The sequence below is a fragment of the Rhinoraja longicauda genome, chromosome 2 (genome assembly GCF_053455715.1).
Source record: "Rhinoraja longicauda isolate Sanriku21f chromosome 2, sRhiLon1.1, whole genome shotgun sequence".
In the NCBI taxonomy this organism is placed as follows: Eukaryota; Metazoa; Chordata; class Chondrichthyes; order Rajiformes; family Arhynchobatidae; genus Rhinoraja; species Rhinoraja longicauda.
The window spans coordinates 78,788,718-78,804,152 of NC_135954.1; the positions used below are offsets into that span (position 1 = coordinate 78,788,718).

The window sequence follows — 15,435 nt, forward strand, 5'->3', positions numbered from 1 at the left end:
TGCAGCCTCTTTTTCTGTTGGTCCCTCTGGCTCTCTGGTGCATCTACATTTGTGCATTATGTTCAGAGGCATCCACTGTCGAGGAGATCTCATTATGAAATAGGTTTCCTTGAATTTCTCCCAGGCTGCTGCTGTCATTTCAGCAAAAGATCAAGGCATACTCTGGGAAGAAGAGCACAAATGTCTAAAATTGGCTTTTTACAATGTTTATTCGGGTTAATTAAAGCAACCTTTCATTGGAGGCTATTTCCACGGTTCACCTAATCTGACTTTAATGAAAAGTCAGATTAGGTGAACTAAGTAGAAATAACCCCCAAATATCCTTGGTTGCTGTGAACTATGTTCAATTGAGCTGCTCAATTGCAGAGGTGAAAAGAGGTGGGGGGGGGTTAACCAACACGGTTGTGGAGCAGACTGGATAGGATCAAGTGATGGTGATGCACACCCTCCAGTTTTCCTTTCCTTTTAAGGAGCAGGTGCAGCTGAACTATCATTGTTCAAAGATAGACACAAATTGAAGGCAGCATCCCTGGAGAGAAGGAAAGGGTGATGTTTTGGGTCGAGACCCTTCTTCGGACTGAGAGTCAGAGGAGAGGGAAACTGGAGATATGGAAGGGTACAAAGAGTTTGTAAGGTGTGAAAACAATAGATCAAGGAAATGTAGAAGGGTTCATTGGTGGGTGAGGGAAAGAATACAAAGAAGCATACAAACGGTGCAGAGATAAAATGTAGTCGTAGACAGTAAGACTGGTGGGAGAACTGGGAAGGGGAGGGGATGGAGAGAGAGCTACTTGAAGGGCCACTTGAAGTTAGAGAAGTCAATGTCTATACCGCTGGGGTGTAAGCTACCAAGTAAAATATAAGGTGCTGTTTCTCCAATTTGCGCTGGGCCTCACTCTGACAATGGAGGAGGCCCAGGACAGAAAGGTCAGATTGGGAATGGGAGGGGGATTTAAAGTGTTGGGCAACTGGGAGATCAGGTAGATTTCGGCGGACTGAGCGGAGGTGTACAGCGAAAAGATCGCCAAGCCTGCGCTTGGTCTCATGATATACAGCAGTCCACACCTGGAACAGTGAATACAGTAGGTGAGGTTGATGGAGGTGTAAGTGAACCTTTGGCTCACCTGAAAATACTATCGTGTCCTTGGACAGAGACGAGGGGAGAGGTAATGGGACAGGTGTTGCATCTCCTGCGGTTGCAGGGGAACGTACCTAGGGAGGGAGTGGTTTGGGTAAGAAGGAACGAGTTGACCAGAGAGTTGTGAAGGGAAATCAGCGGAAATCAGAAAGGGGTGGAGATGCGGCAAGTAGTGCGATATTCTCCAGCTCTTTACCTGGCAGTAAGGACTGCAAAATGTGCCACTTTGCCTTATAAATTCTTGGACTTCTGCACACTCTCTTACTGACTCATCCCATGATGCCTTAATCTTCTTGGCATGTGCTGAAAGTCACAAAACCAGTTGTCTCAAATGCTCAAGGATAATACCACCCCAATCTCTCTCCACAAAAAAAATATATATTATTTTCAATGCATAGGAAATGCTTGACACTCAAATTGCATTTTATTACTAAAGAATGTGGGAATAAAAATATTCCAGAATTAAAAAGGCGCAAACTCATTTTGGAAACCCAAAACTGCTGAACATGGAAATCTGAAATCGAAACAGATAAACTGGAAACTCCCAGCCGCTCATACAAAATCTGCGGAAAGAGAAACAGATTTAATGGTTCAAACCGAGGACTCTTCATCAGAAACGGGGAAGGAAGAAAAAAGCAAGTTGGTTTCGAGTTGAAAGGTCAATGGAGAAGCGGTGGATAGGACAAAGTGATATGTCAAATAGGGTGAAGCTAGGGTTTCCATGGGGATAAGGTTACTTTGTGGTAGACATCAGGAACTACGGATCCTGGAATCTTGCGTGGAACACAAAGTTCAGGGATCTCCAGGGATGCTGCCTGACCCATTGAGTTACTCCAGCATTTTGTGTCTTTCCTTGGTGAACTAGCATCAATGCTGTTAAGGGTCATGCCATTCATTATATATTTTCCCCTTACATTTGACCTCTCAAAGTGCAACAAAGTCTCACCTGCTCGGATTAAACGCCATCAGCGATTTCTCTGCCTACTTTTGTAGCTGATCTCTATCCCACTGTATACCTTGACAGCCTTCCTCACAGTCTGCGACCCCAACAATCTTGGTGGCATCTGCAACCTTACTGACCAACCCATTTAAGTTTACATCCAAGTCATTTATATATATCACAAACTGCAGAGGTCCCAGCACAGATCCCTGCAGAACTCCACTGGTCACTGACCTCCAGCCTGAATATTGTCCTTCCAGCACAACCCTCTGTCTTCTTTCAATAAGCCAGTTCAGAGCCACTTAGAGTCATGCAGCAGAGTAACAGGCCTTTCAACCCTCTGTGTCCAAGCCAACCATCAAGCAACCAATTACATCAATCCCATTTCATTCTTCTCACGTGGAAAATTATAGTTGTGGTCAGCAGGGTCACCCTGTGAACCGAACAAGGGATTTATTTTAATTGATTGGGTCTACAATCTGAACAACATCCTATTTCAGAGAGAAAATGAAATAAAAATATTAAGCAATTTTATGGATTTTTTTAAACAATGAAAATCACAATGAAAAGCATTATGGCTACCTTACATGTAGCCCTGTGCAAGCTTGTTAAATTGCCAGAAGCTGCAGACTCCTCCGTGGAATATTATTTAGTTTGCAAATTCTATGCATTCCAAGCAATAAAGCCAGAATATCAGTAATGATATTGTTGCTCATTGTGCCAAGGGAACGAGAATTGGAAGAGCAAATATGTAAGGAGATAGCAGATATTAGTAGTAAGCACAGAGTAGTGATTGTGGGTGATTTCAATTTTCCGTACATAGACTGAGAATCACATTCTGTTAAAGGGCTGGATGGTTTGGAGTTTGTAAAATGTGTGCAGGATAGTTTTTTGCAGCAATACGTAGAGGTACCTACCAGAGAAGGGGCAGTGTTGGACCTCCTGTTGGGAAATGAGACGGGTCAGGTGACGGAGGTATGTGTTGAGGAGCACTTTGGGTCTAGTGATCACAATGCCATTAGTTTCAATATAATTATGGAGAAGGTCAAATTTGGACCAAGGGTTGAGATTTTGGATTGGAGAAAGGCTAATTTTGAGGAGATGAGAAAGGATTTAAAAGGAGTGAAATGGGACTTTTTGTTTCATGAAAAGGATATAATAGAGAAATGGAGGATATTTAAAGGTGAAATTTTGAGAGTACAGAGTCTTTATGTCCCTGTTCGGTGGAAAGGAAAGAATAATAATTTGAAAGAGCCGTGGTTTTCCAGGGAAATTGGACACGGTTCGGAAAAAGAGGGAGATATACAATAAATATAAGCGGCAGGGAGTAAATGAGGTTCTTGAGGAATATAAAGAATGTAAAAGGAATCTTAAGAAGGAAATTAGAAAAGCGAAAAAAAGATATGAGGCTGTTTTGGCAAGGGGTTCTACAGATATGTCAATAGCAAAAGGATAGCGAGGGATAAAATTGGTCCATTAGAGAGTCAGAGTGGACAGCTATGTGCTGAGCCGGAAGAAATGGGGGAGATATTAAACAATTTCTTTTCTTCGGTATTCACCGAGGAGAAGGATATTGAATTATGTGAGGTAAGCGAAACAAGTAGAGTAATGATGGAAATTATGAGGATCAAAGAAGAGGAGGTACGGACACTTTTGAAAAATATAAAAGTGGATAAGTCTCCAGGTCCTGATAGGATATTCCCTAGGACATTGAGGGAAGTTAGTGCAGAAATAGCAGGGGCTATGACGGAAATATTTTAAATGTCATTAGAAACGGGGATGGTGCCGGAAGATTGGCGCATTGCGCATGTTGTGCCTTTGTTTAAAAAAGGTTCTAAAAGTAAACCTAGCAATTATAGACCTGTTAGTTTGACGTCTGTGGTGGGAAAATTAATGGAAAAGATACTGAGGGACAATATATATAATTATATGGATAAACAAGGCCTGATTAGAAACAGTCAACATGGATTTGTGCCTGGAAGGTCATGTTTGACTAATCTTCTTGAATTTTTTGAAGAGGTTACCAGGGAAATTGATAAGGGCAAGGCTGTGGATGTTGTCTATATGGACTTCAGTAAGGCATTTGACAAGGTTCCACATGGAAGGTTGATTAAGAAGGTTAAATCGTTGGGTATTAATAGTGAGGTTGCAAGATGGATTCAACAATGGCTGAATGGGAGATACCAGAGGGTAATGGTTGACAATTGTATGTCAGGTTGGAGGCCAGTGTCTAGTGGAGTACCCCAAGGATCTGTGTTGGGTCCACTGTTGTTTGTCATTTACATTAATGATCTGGATGATGGTGTGGCAAATTGGATTAGTAAATATGCAGATGATACTAAGATAGGTGGTGTAGTTAATAATGAAGTAGAGTTTCAAAGTCTACAGAGAGACTTGGGCCTTTTGGAAGGGTGGGCTGAAAGATGGCAGATGGAGTTTAATGCTGATAAGTGTGAGGTGCTGCATTTTGGTAGGACAAATCAAAATAGGACGTACAGGGTAAATGGTAGGGAATTGAGGAATGCAGTGGAACAGAGGGATCTGGGAATAACTGTGCATTGTTCCCTGAAGGTGGAATCTCATGTGGATAGGGTGGTGAAGAAGGCGTTTGGTATGCTTGCCTTTATAAATCAGAGCATCGAATATAGAAGTTGGGATGTGATGTTAAAATTGTACAGGGCATTGGTGAGGCCGAATCTGGAGTATGGTGTGCAGTTCTGGTCGCCAAATTATAGGAAGGATGTCGACAAAATGGAGAGGGTACAGAGGAGATTTACTAGAATGTTGCCTGGGTTTCAGCACTTAAGCTACAGAGAGAGGTTGAACAGGTTGGGTCTTTATTCTTTGGAGCGTAGAAGGTTGAGGGGGGACTTGATAGAGGTTTTTTAAATTTTAAGAGGGACGGACAGAGTTGTCGTGGGTAGGCTTTTCCCTTTGAGAGTGGGGAAGATTCTAACAAGGGGACATAGCTTCAGAATTGAGGGACAAAAGTTTAGGGGTAACATGAGGGGTAACGTCTTTACTCAGAGGGTGGTGGCTGTATGGAATGGGCTTCCGGTGGAAGTGGTGGAGGCAGGCTCGATTTTATTATTTAAGAGTAAATTGGATAGGTATATGGATGAGAGGGGATTAGAGGGTTATGGTCTGAGAGCAGGTAGATGAGACTGGGTCAGGGAGAATGGTCGGCGTGGACTGGTAGGGCCGAATGGGCCTGTTTCCATGCTGTAGTTGTTATATGGTTATATGGTTATATGGTTAATTGTCTCTGCCTCTATCAAAACTGTTGCCAGCTTTCAAGCACCCACCTGTACTCTCTATCATCATGCAATGTATCACGGCCAAGATCATTCTTTTTTTTTAAAACTTCTTATCCCATGACAGCAGCAGCAAAGAGTAATAGATTCATTTTTACTCCAGTTTAGTTTAGTTTAGAAATACAGCGCGGAAACAGGCCTTTTGGCCCAACGAGTCTGCGCTGACCAGCGATCCCCGCACATTAAAGCTATCCTACACATACCAGGGACAATTTACACACACATACACATTTAGCCAATTAACCTACAAACCTGTACATCTTTGGAGTATGGGAGAAAACCCACGTGGACACGGGGAGAACGTACAAAATCCATACAGACAGCACCCGTAGTCGGGATCGAACCAGAGTCTCCAGCGCTGCAGGAGCTGTTAGGCAACAACTCTACCACTGCGCCACCAGGTCATGGGCTTTAGCTCATATTAGCATATATCCATATTTATTTTCTTGTGCATTGCCCAGCACATATCTCTGGATAAAAATACTGGCACAGATTCTGACATTTCGGAAACCTCCCACCAGGTGTGCAGGATAGCTTTAATGAAGCCTGGATTTCTGTAGGTAGAAGCTGTCACCACCAACTCTAACTGGGAGATTCAATGGGCTGCAGTGAGATTCAGTGGTGCACTGGCCTCAAGATTTCATAGGATGCTGCAAATACTTTTCAGGTCGAAGGTAGATGGAAGTCTGAAGAAGATTGGGGTGGGTGAGGGGTTGAAGGGGGGGGGGGGTGCAGTGGAATTAATAGCTCGGCTATTGCTGTGAACGGACACAAAGTGCTGGAGTAAATTAACAAGTCAGGCAGCCTCTCTGGTAAACATGGATAGGTGACTTTTCAGGACAGAACCCTTCCATGGTGTGGTTTGGTGCTAGGATTGCATTGTCGGCTGCAGCCTGGTCTGGCAGGACCACTTTAACCAGCGCTGAAGCAGGCCTGCTACTGCACAAGTACACTGCACCATTGGTGACTCATGCATGTGATCCAAAATTCCACCATTGATCACCAGTCAACACAGGCCAAGGTCCTCTCTACAGCAGCCCATCAGCAAAAGCATTAGCAAAAGCACTAATGTCTTCTCATATTTGAATTTAGTAATTAAAATTGCATAATAATAATAAAAATTAAAAATAATAAAAATCCACAGCATACAAAAAGGTGGCCAAGTTCCAGGCAACTTATTTTCAGTGGCAGTGAAGGAGGCTGAGGCCAGAAAGGTCAGTACAGAAATAGGAAATAGAATGAATATAGCTAGCAACCAACAGCTCCAGGGATTATTCCCTGTTAATATAATTATGAACAATGAACACCAGTGCCAGCAATGAGATAACTACCTTAACCCACTGCTGAGTGTTGTAAACAGCAAAAACATCCTATTCAGCTTCACTTATCTTTTCAATACAATCTATTATCTTATTTCAACTCAGAGTCAGGACAGAAATAGGAAATAGAATGAATATTGATAGCAACCAACAGCTCCAACTAACCTAGGCGGACAGAGAACAAACTCAGTAAAACAACTGCCTTAATCTTCGCGAGGTCTCAACAATGTAGAGTGAGCATTTTGTTATGTGATTTGATGAAAATAATCCTTTGATTCCATTTTCTGGCAGCAGCAGAATTGTATTGCTAAATATATTTTCAGAATATAATTATGAACAATGAACACCAGTGCCAGCAATGAGATAACTACCTTAACCCACTGCTGAGTGTTGTAAACAGCAAAAACATCCTATTCAGCTTCACTTATCTTTTCAATACAATCTATTATCTTATTTCAAGCCCCATTCCCTGTTAATAAATTATATGACTGCTGTCCAATTTGTGGAAATTAAATAATTTGATTTGGATAAACACTATGTGCAACCGTAATAAACAACATTAAGGCCATTTACTATTCTTTAATATTATTACATGTTAAAATAATCGCTATAACAAAATCAATTTGTATACTACCTCCTCTGTATTTGCTAGGTTATACTTGGAGGCAGAGTCTTCAATCATGATCGATGGGATGGCTACTGTTACCAGGAGTGAGATATTTAAATTACCAGCATGTCCTTTACCAGTCAAATCATAGACAATTGCGTACAAACCGGGGAACTGCCATTGCGTACGAGCAAATTCAAGACATGAAAAAGATGTAAAGAATAAAAAAGACATAAAGTGCTGGAGTAACATCAAGCAACACAATGTCATCCATCCATGTTCTCTGGGATTGCTGCCTGACCCATTGTGGTACCCCAGCCCTTTGTATCTTTTTTTTGTAATCCAGCATCTGCAGTTTTTTGCTTCTACATGTAAAGAAGATGCTCGTACACATGTGTCAGTTCATGACCTCTTCTGATTTACTTGAGTTATCTATTTAATGACTTTTAACAGTTCATTTTTATTGAATCAAAGGAATTAAGTGAAAACAGGTGCTAATATATCTCAAAGTGGAATAATCAGATATTAAAAAAGAGTGGAGTGAACGGGATAAGACTCAAAGATAGTCCGATGGTCTTCAATGAGGTAGATAGTAGTTCAGGACTGCTCTCTAGTTGTGGTAGGATGGTTCACTTGAACAACAGATAACAGAATAGGATAACTTGAAGAAACTGTCCCTGAAGCTGGAGGTGTGCATTTTCGCACTTCTACACTTTTTGCCCAATTGGAGAGGGGAGAAGAAGGAGTGGCCAGGGTGCGACTCATCCTTGATTATGCTGCTGGTCTTGCCAAGGCAGCGTGAGGTATAAATTGAGTCAATGGATGAGAGATTGGGTGTGTGATGGTCTGGGCTGCATCCGCAATTCTCTGTAATTTCTTGTATTCTTGGATGGAGCTGCTCCCAAACAATGTGCATCCCGATAAATAGTTGTCATTTATTACCCTTTGTGTGAATATTGTTAAGATCTTGCTGCAAACAAAAATGGGCTGTTTCATGAGCTAGGGATTTACAAATAGAAGTAGTCACAGAGTCATACAGCGTGGAAACAGGCTCTTCGGCCCATACCGACCAATATACCCCATCCATAATAGTCCAACTTGCCTGCGTTTTGCCCAAATCCCTCTAAACCTATCCTATCCATTTAGCTTCCTAAATGCTTCTTAAACGTGTCTGCCTCAATTACTTCCTCCGGCAGCTTATTCCATACACCCACCATCCTTTGTGAAGAAAAGTTCCTATTAAATCTTTCCCCCCTGACTTTAAACCTATGTCTCCGGTTCTCTATTCCCCTACTCTGGGCAAAATAATCTGTGTGTTTACCTGATTTATTTCTCTCATGATTTTATACACCTCTACAAGATCACCCCTATCCTCCCGTGCTCCAAGGAATAAAGTCCTAGCTTGCTCAACCTCTCCCTACAGCTCATACCCTCTAGCTCTGCAAGATCCTTGGAAATTTTCTCTGCACTCTCTCTCTCCAATGTTTTATATAGCTGTAACATGACCTCCCTTCTATACTCAGTACTCTCATTGATGAAGGCTAATGTGCCAAAAGCATTTATGACCACCTTATCTACCTGTGATGACACTTTAGCGGAACTATGTACCTGCACTCCCAAATCCCTCTGCTCTACAACACTCCCCAGAGCCCTACTATTCACTGTGTCGGTCCTTACCAAAATGCAACACTTCACATTTCTGTATTAAATTCCATAACCATTCCTCAGCCCACTTGCCCAGCCGATCAAGGTCCTGCTGCAATTTTTGACAACCATCTTCACTATCTACAATACCACACACTTTTTTGTCATGTGAAAACTTGCTAATCAAACCATATACGTTCTCATCCGAATCATTGATATAGATGATGAACTGCAATGGGCCCAGCACCAAACCCTGAGGCACACCATTAGTCATAGGCCTCCAGTCTGAAAAACAACCTTCCACCATCACACTTTGCTTCCTTTCATGAAGCCAATTTTCTATCCATTCAACTGTCTCTCCTTGGATCCCATGCAATCTAACATCCAGAGCAACCTACCATGTGTAACCTTGCCGAATGCCTTGCTCAAGACAAATTAAAAACTATATAATCATTGGCAAATATCCTTACTTCTGAGCTTACCATGGAAGGATGATCATTGATGAAGCAGCTGACGATGGCTAGGCCGAGGGCACTTCATTAAGAACTCCTGCAATAATATCCTAGGGCTAGGATGATTGATCTCAACATCTACAACCATATTCCTCTGTGCAAGGAATGACTCTCAGCACTAGAGTCCTTTCCCTTCGATGCCCATTGACTCAGTTTCATCAAGACCCCTCAAAGCCAAACTCAGTTTGATATATTCTAAAAGTTGATTCGTGAAATCTGCTTCACAAATCATTGAATTTGCTCATTAGCTGCATCAACTGTCTCATAAGGTCATAAGCTCATGATAGGGCAGAATTAGGCCATTCAGCCCATCAAGTGTCCTCCGCTATTCAATCATGGCTGGTCTATCTATCCCTCCTAACCCCACTCTCCTGCCTTCTCCCCATAATCTCTGACACCTCTCATAGCCATTGGAGAGCTATGACCAGCTTGTCATTCCAGCTCACAAATTAGTTGTATATGGAATCAACTGCATTGTAAACTTCTTGATATTGTAGATATTGCTATTTAAAAAAATACTGTATGTGTTTATTTTTAAGTAAGGCAGAAACTATGATGGAGATACAAGCAACAGATACTTGAAATTTCCAGCAAAAAGTAAACTGCTGGAAGATCTGAGTAGGTTGAGCAACAACTTGGAGGCAAAGGAATGGGTTTGTTTTGGGTTGAAACCCCACATCAGAATATGATATTTCTCTTAAAACACGGGCTTTATTTTTTATGGGTTATACGTGATTTATTGGTATTAACATTTACTTATGTTCTCAGACAAGTTGCTCAAAATACTATTCCAATGATAATATGTTTCAGGGGCAATAGCCAAATTTTCTTCTGATTTGTTTCCTAGAGATACAATTCTCACAACGCCAGAGACACAGCCTCAAGTGGCCCATAGAAAAATTACCTAGTGTGGCATAAACATCGTTTGCTCCAAGCAAATGTTAATAAAGTCAATGTCATAGAGTTTTACAGCAAAGAAACATACCCTTCAGCTCACCATGACCATGCTGACCTTTTTGCCCATGACATCCGTCCAATTTGCCAAACAATGCCTGTATCCTTCTCTGCCTTGTTTATTTAAATGCCTGTCCAAATGTCTTTACATATAGTGATTGTATTTGACTCCACCACCTCCTCTATTCATCAGTTCCAGATCAACCACGCTCTGTGTGAAAATAAATTCCCCTCAAATCCCCGATAAATCCCCTTCCTCTCACCATAAAATTCAGGCCTTCTTGATTTTGATACATGGGAAAAAGATTCTGACTATCTATGCTTGTTATAATTTGATATACCTCTTATCAGGTCACCCATCAACTTCCTTCATTGCAGGTATAATTAATCCATGTAACATCCTGATAAATTACTTCAGCACAGTCTCCAGCACAACCACATCCTTCCGACAGACGAGTGACCAGAGCTGCAGACAATCCTTCAAGTACAATCCAACTCATATTTTGTAAGATAGGGATTAGTGTTGGTATTGGTTTATTATTGTCAAATATACCAAGAGACTGTGAAAAACTTTGTTTTGCATTCTATCCAGGCAGCCCATACTAAACATAAGTGCATCCGGTAGAGCAAAAGAAAAAATAATCAGAGTGGAAAATACAGTGTGGCAGTGTTACAGATAAAATAAAAATGCAAGGGCTGCAGAAAGGTAAATTGGAAAATCAGGAATTCATTACTAGCATATGAGAGATTTGCTCATGTCATGAGTCTGATAACAGCAGGGAAGACGCTGTTCTTGCATCTGCTGGGATTTGCTTTCAAGCATTCATATCTTCTTCCCTTAGGGAGAGGAGAGAAGAAAAAATGACCAAGGTGGGGATGAATGGTCTTTAATTAAGTTGGCTGCTCCCTGAGGTAGCAGAAGTCTAAATGAAGTCACTGAGGGAGAGGACTGTATGATGAACTGGGTTGCATTCATGACTCTGCAATTTCTTGTGATCTTGGGCAGAATAGTTGGCATTCCAAGGTGTGAATCATCCCTCTAGATTGCAACATAACGTTCCAACTTTTATATTCTCTGTCCTGACCAATGAAGGTAAGCTGACCATATGCCTCGTCGCCATGCTATGTACCAATGTTACCATTTTCAGGGAACAAAGTCTTACAGTAAACCTCATGGTCCCATTGTTCATTAACTTTCCTTACTGCCCTATCACTTATTGTATATGTAATACCTCTACTTTACTTATCAAAATGTTTTTCTCTGCACTTGTCAGGATTAAATTCCTTCTGTTAATGTGCCAGCCAATTTTCCATCTGATCAATATTCTGCTGTACCTCAGAGAAACCCCCCTCACCGTCATCAATATCACCAACTTTTGGGTCATCTGCAAACTTATGCCTCCAACGTTAAAAACCAAGTTATGAATGTATATCACAGAGCAAGGATCCCAGCACTGATTTCTGCAGTACACTACTGGTCATAAACATCCATTTAGAAAAACACCTTCCAGTACACTCTGCATCTTATCACCAAGCCAATTTTGGAGGACACAACCTAGTTTGAAATTAATGGAAATTTTGTCAAATGCTGTTGATAGAAAAAATCTTCAGAAGTGTGTGTTAATATTCGTTTTCTTGTGCTTAACTGTAATAATCAAATTATTATTTTTCAAACGTCTTTCAATCCCAATGGGATTACATTAGTAATCACCCCCACTCCCAATCCATCCCGCCGTATTTGATTCCAGCATAGCGAACAAACTTAGCTGTCTAAACAGTTGCGGCGGGGGATAATCAACACGTTGCTGGAAACTCATGCCGGTTTTTAATAAAGATGCAATGGATCCGGAATCATATATAAACAGGTGTAATACCGCCAGGTATATGCAGGAGTGCTTGCCATATGATGCCAGCAAAGGTGCATCTAAAGTTTTTAATCTGCTTAAAGCAATTTCAATTATTTTCGTTCGGTCAATTAAGTATATTTGCCTTCGGTTACACAAAGATCGCATCACGTCGACACAGTTGGAACGAGATGCGGTGGGTCATAAAGCTGGTTCTGTCTAAATGATCCGCAGGCATAAAACAACTGCAGCTATATTAGATGAACCGTGTATTAGTCACAGTGGGTGTCGAACGCGAAACAGAAATGCGAGTGGCAGCATCTGAACAAATGCAAGACCACCTGTATGAAAGGTAAACCACACCAACTCAGTACAAGACTGCGAACAGGACTGGAGAAGATGCGAGAGTAACAGGGAGAGAGAGGACTGATTAGCATTCTCTAGGCATATTGTTCACGAGGCTCCGCTGACTCATCTGAATCATGTCGTTTCACGACTAATTCTCGCATTTTGCTACAGTTTGCAAACATGTTGATCAGCGAGCAACCCACCCATGTACCCGCGCGAGTGTGTTTACACACTGTCGGTAACTGCGTCCTGCTTACTTCTGAAAACCCCACTTCTAGCACAATTGATATTCTCACTTGGTAACAGTGTTTTGAACATTTTGCCTTGTGCCGCTCCCAAACTCGTGGCCGAAGGCGACCTTCTAATCTGCGGATCACAAAAGCATTGCAAGATTAGTAGGATTTCAGAGCAGCGACTGACCTTTCGGCAGCGATTTATTCCCGTCTGTCAAAGGTTACGAAACTGGTGTGTGAATAAAAACTGAGCGAACTGCGATCGACTCTACCCCGCCATATTCATTGGAAGCAGGATGAGGAAGAGAGATGGTTAATGGTTAGAAAATCCAGTCTCCTGCCACCGAGATGTGATCAGAGCTCGCACTAGTGGCAACACACGGCTCGGGCTTTCTAAAAATAGCAATCCAATAATCTGAGGAGTCTAAGAAACACAAAGCATGTTCAAACCACTTTCAGGCAGCAGAATAAATACATCACAACTGAGAAATAGTGTCTGCCGCGCACTTGATAAACAAGATTTGTTACAAAATGAACTAGAAGAAATGTATCCATATTCACGCTGGACTTGCACATTTATAGATTTTTTTTTAGATTTAGAGACACATGTGTTGTTTATATGTATATACATACATATATATATATATATATATATATATATGTGTGTATATATATATGTGTGCGTGTGTGTATAATACACAATGTATTAATATATACAGATTGTTTAACATAGTTGTGCACTTCACTTGTCTGAAGAAGGGTCTCGACCCGAAACGTCACCCATTCCTTCTCTCCAGAGATGCTGCCTGTCCCGCTGAGTTACTCCAACTTTTTGTGATTATCTTCTGTGCACTTCTCTTATTGTCGTGAGTGGCCAAATTAGTAATAGCATCCATCTTGTCAATTCATCTTTAGGTCCAATAGCTATGTTATTGTAGGCCCTTTGGTCCACGCAGTGGGAATGAGACCAAACGTCGGTGTGCTGCTAAATGTCACATAAATCAGAAGTGTTTGAGAAATCAAACATCTCCATATTTAACTCCTGTGTTTCCACCTTGTGATGTACAAATAAATCTTAATGGGTTTGGAGAACCAAGATGAAAAAAAAGCAGTAGCTTATATTTGTATAGGGACTTTAATGTGGCATAACAGCAAATATTAAACCACACATAAAAGGAGATTTTGATGTCTAAAATATGGCCAGAGACTGATTAAAACCAATGTTTTGAATGAAGAAAGAGAGGTTGAGACATTTTGGAGAGAATTCCAGAACGTTAGGTCTCAGCAGCTGAAAGTAAGGCTCCATTTGAGATGATCAAGAGGCCGGAACTGGAGCAATGCAGAGAGCTCAGTTTGAGGGATGGAGGTCATATAGATAAAGGATGGGGCAAGGCCATGGAGGGAATGGAAAGCAAACTCCAAAATGTTAGAATCAAAGATTTGCTCAACAAGGAGACAATGCTGATCAAGTTCAAGAAAGAAGGCAAGACCACAAAAATCACTGAGTTGTAGATGTAACCCAGTCCTTCACACAGTCCAGACTTCCCACCATTGTATCCATCTACACCACATGCTACCTGGGAAAAGCAGCCAACATAATCATGAACTCGTTCCATCACGGTCACTCGTTCTCCCCACCCATCCAGCACAAGATACAGAAGCTCGAAAGTGTGTATCACCAGACTCAGGAACAGTTTCTCCCCCTCCTGAATGGTCCTGAATGGTCCTTCCATATGCTAGGGTACTGTTCAATTATTGTGCTGATGGTCTACAATTCGTTACAATGTTCAGAACTATATTCTCGACTCTGTATTTTCCCCTTTGTTCTATCTGTTGTACTTGAGTTTGGTGTGATTGTATTTATGTATGGTATATCTTGCGGTTCGATGCAAACAACACAGGCCCCACCATGAGTCCACAGGTGTGCAGAGGGACTACCACGCTGTCCTTACAAACGGCAGACGTGAAGCGGTCCTTCAAAAAGCTTCAGGGCCGGATGGTATTCCAGGGCGAGCCCTCAGAGCGTGTGCTGATCAACTGGCAGAGGTGTTCACCAACATCTTCAACCTCTCTCTGAGTCAGTCTGTGGTTCCCACCTCCTTCAAAGCATCCATCATCGTTCCTGTTCCAAAGGAACCAGTAACCTCCTGTTTAAATGACTACCGTCCTGTCGCACTTACATCAGTCATCATGAAGTGCTTCGAGTGACTAGTCAAAACTCACATCTGCTCCTCTCTCCCTGACACCTTGGACCCTCTTCAGTTTGCATATAGACCAAACAGGGCCACGGACAATGCCATCGCCATGGCAATACATACTGCGCTCACCCACCTGGACAAAGGAAATACATATGTGAGAATGCTCTTTATTGACTACAGCTCGGCATTCAACACTATTATTCCCTCAAAACTCATCCCCAAGCTCCTTGATCTTGGACTGGAGACCTCCATCTGCGGATGGATATTCGATTTCCTGACAGGAAGGCCCCAGAATTCCTCACTGATCCTAAACACAGGCACCCCACAGGGCTGTGTGCTCAGTCCTCTCCTGTACTCCCTGTTCACGCACGACTGTACTGCTAA

General features: G+C 41.9%; 1 protein-coding gene across 9 annotated transcripts in view; it reads right to left on the reverse strand.

The window, feature by feature from the left end:
* LOC144606022 (histone deacetylase 9-like) overlaps positions 1–15,435 on the reverse strand; it is a 514,560-nt gene that overhangs the window by 471,208 nt on the left and 27,917 nt on the right. For 7 of the 9 annotated variants that reach the window (XM_078421873.1, XM_078421839.1, XM_078421825.1 and 4 more), the window contains exon 1: positions 13,041–13,185. The exons of 1 other annotated variant lie outside the window; for it this stretch is intronic. The gene's annotated coding sequence lies outside the window, so the exon portion shown is untranslated. Of the gene's footprint in view, positions 1–2,312; positions 2,512–13,040; positions 13,186–15,435 lie in introns of those variants that run through there. One more of the 9 variants, XM_078421798.1, reaches the window with a different exon arrangement.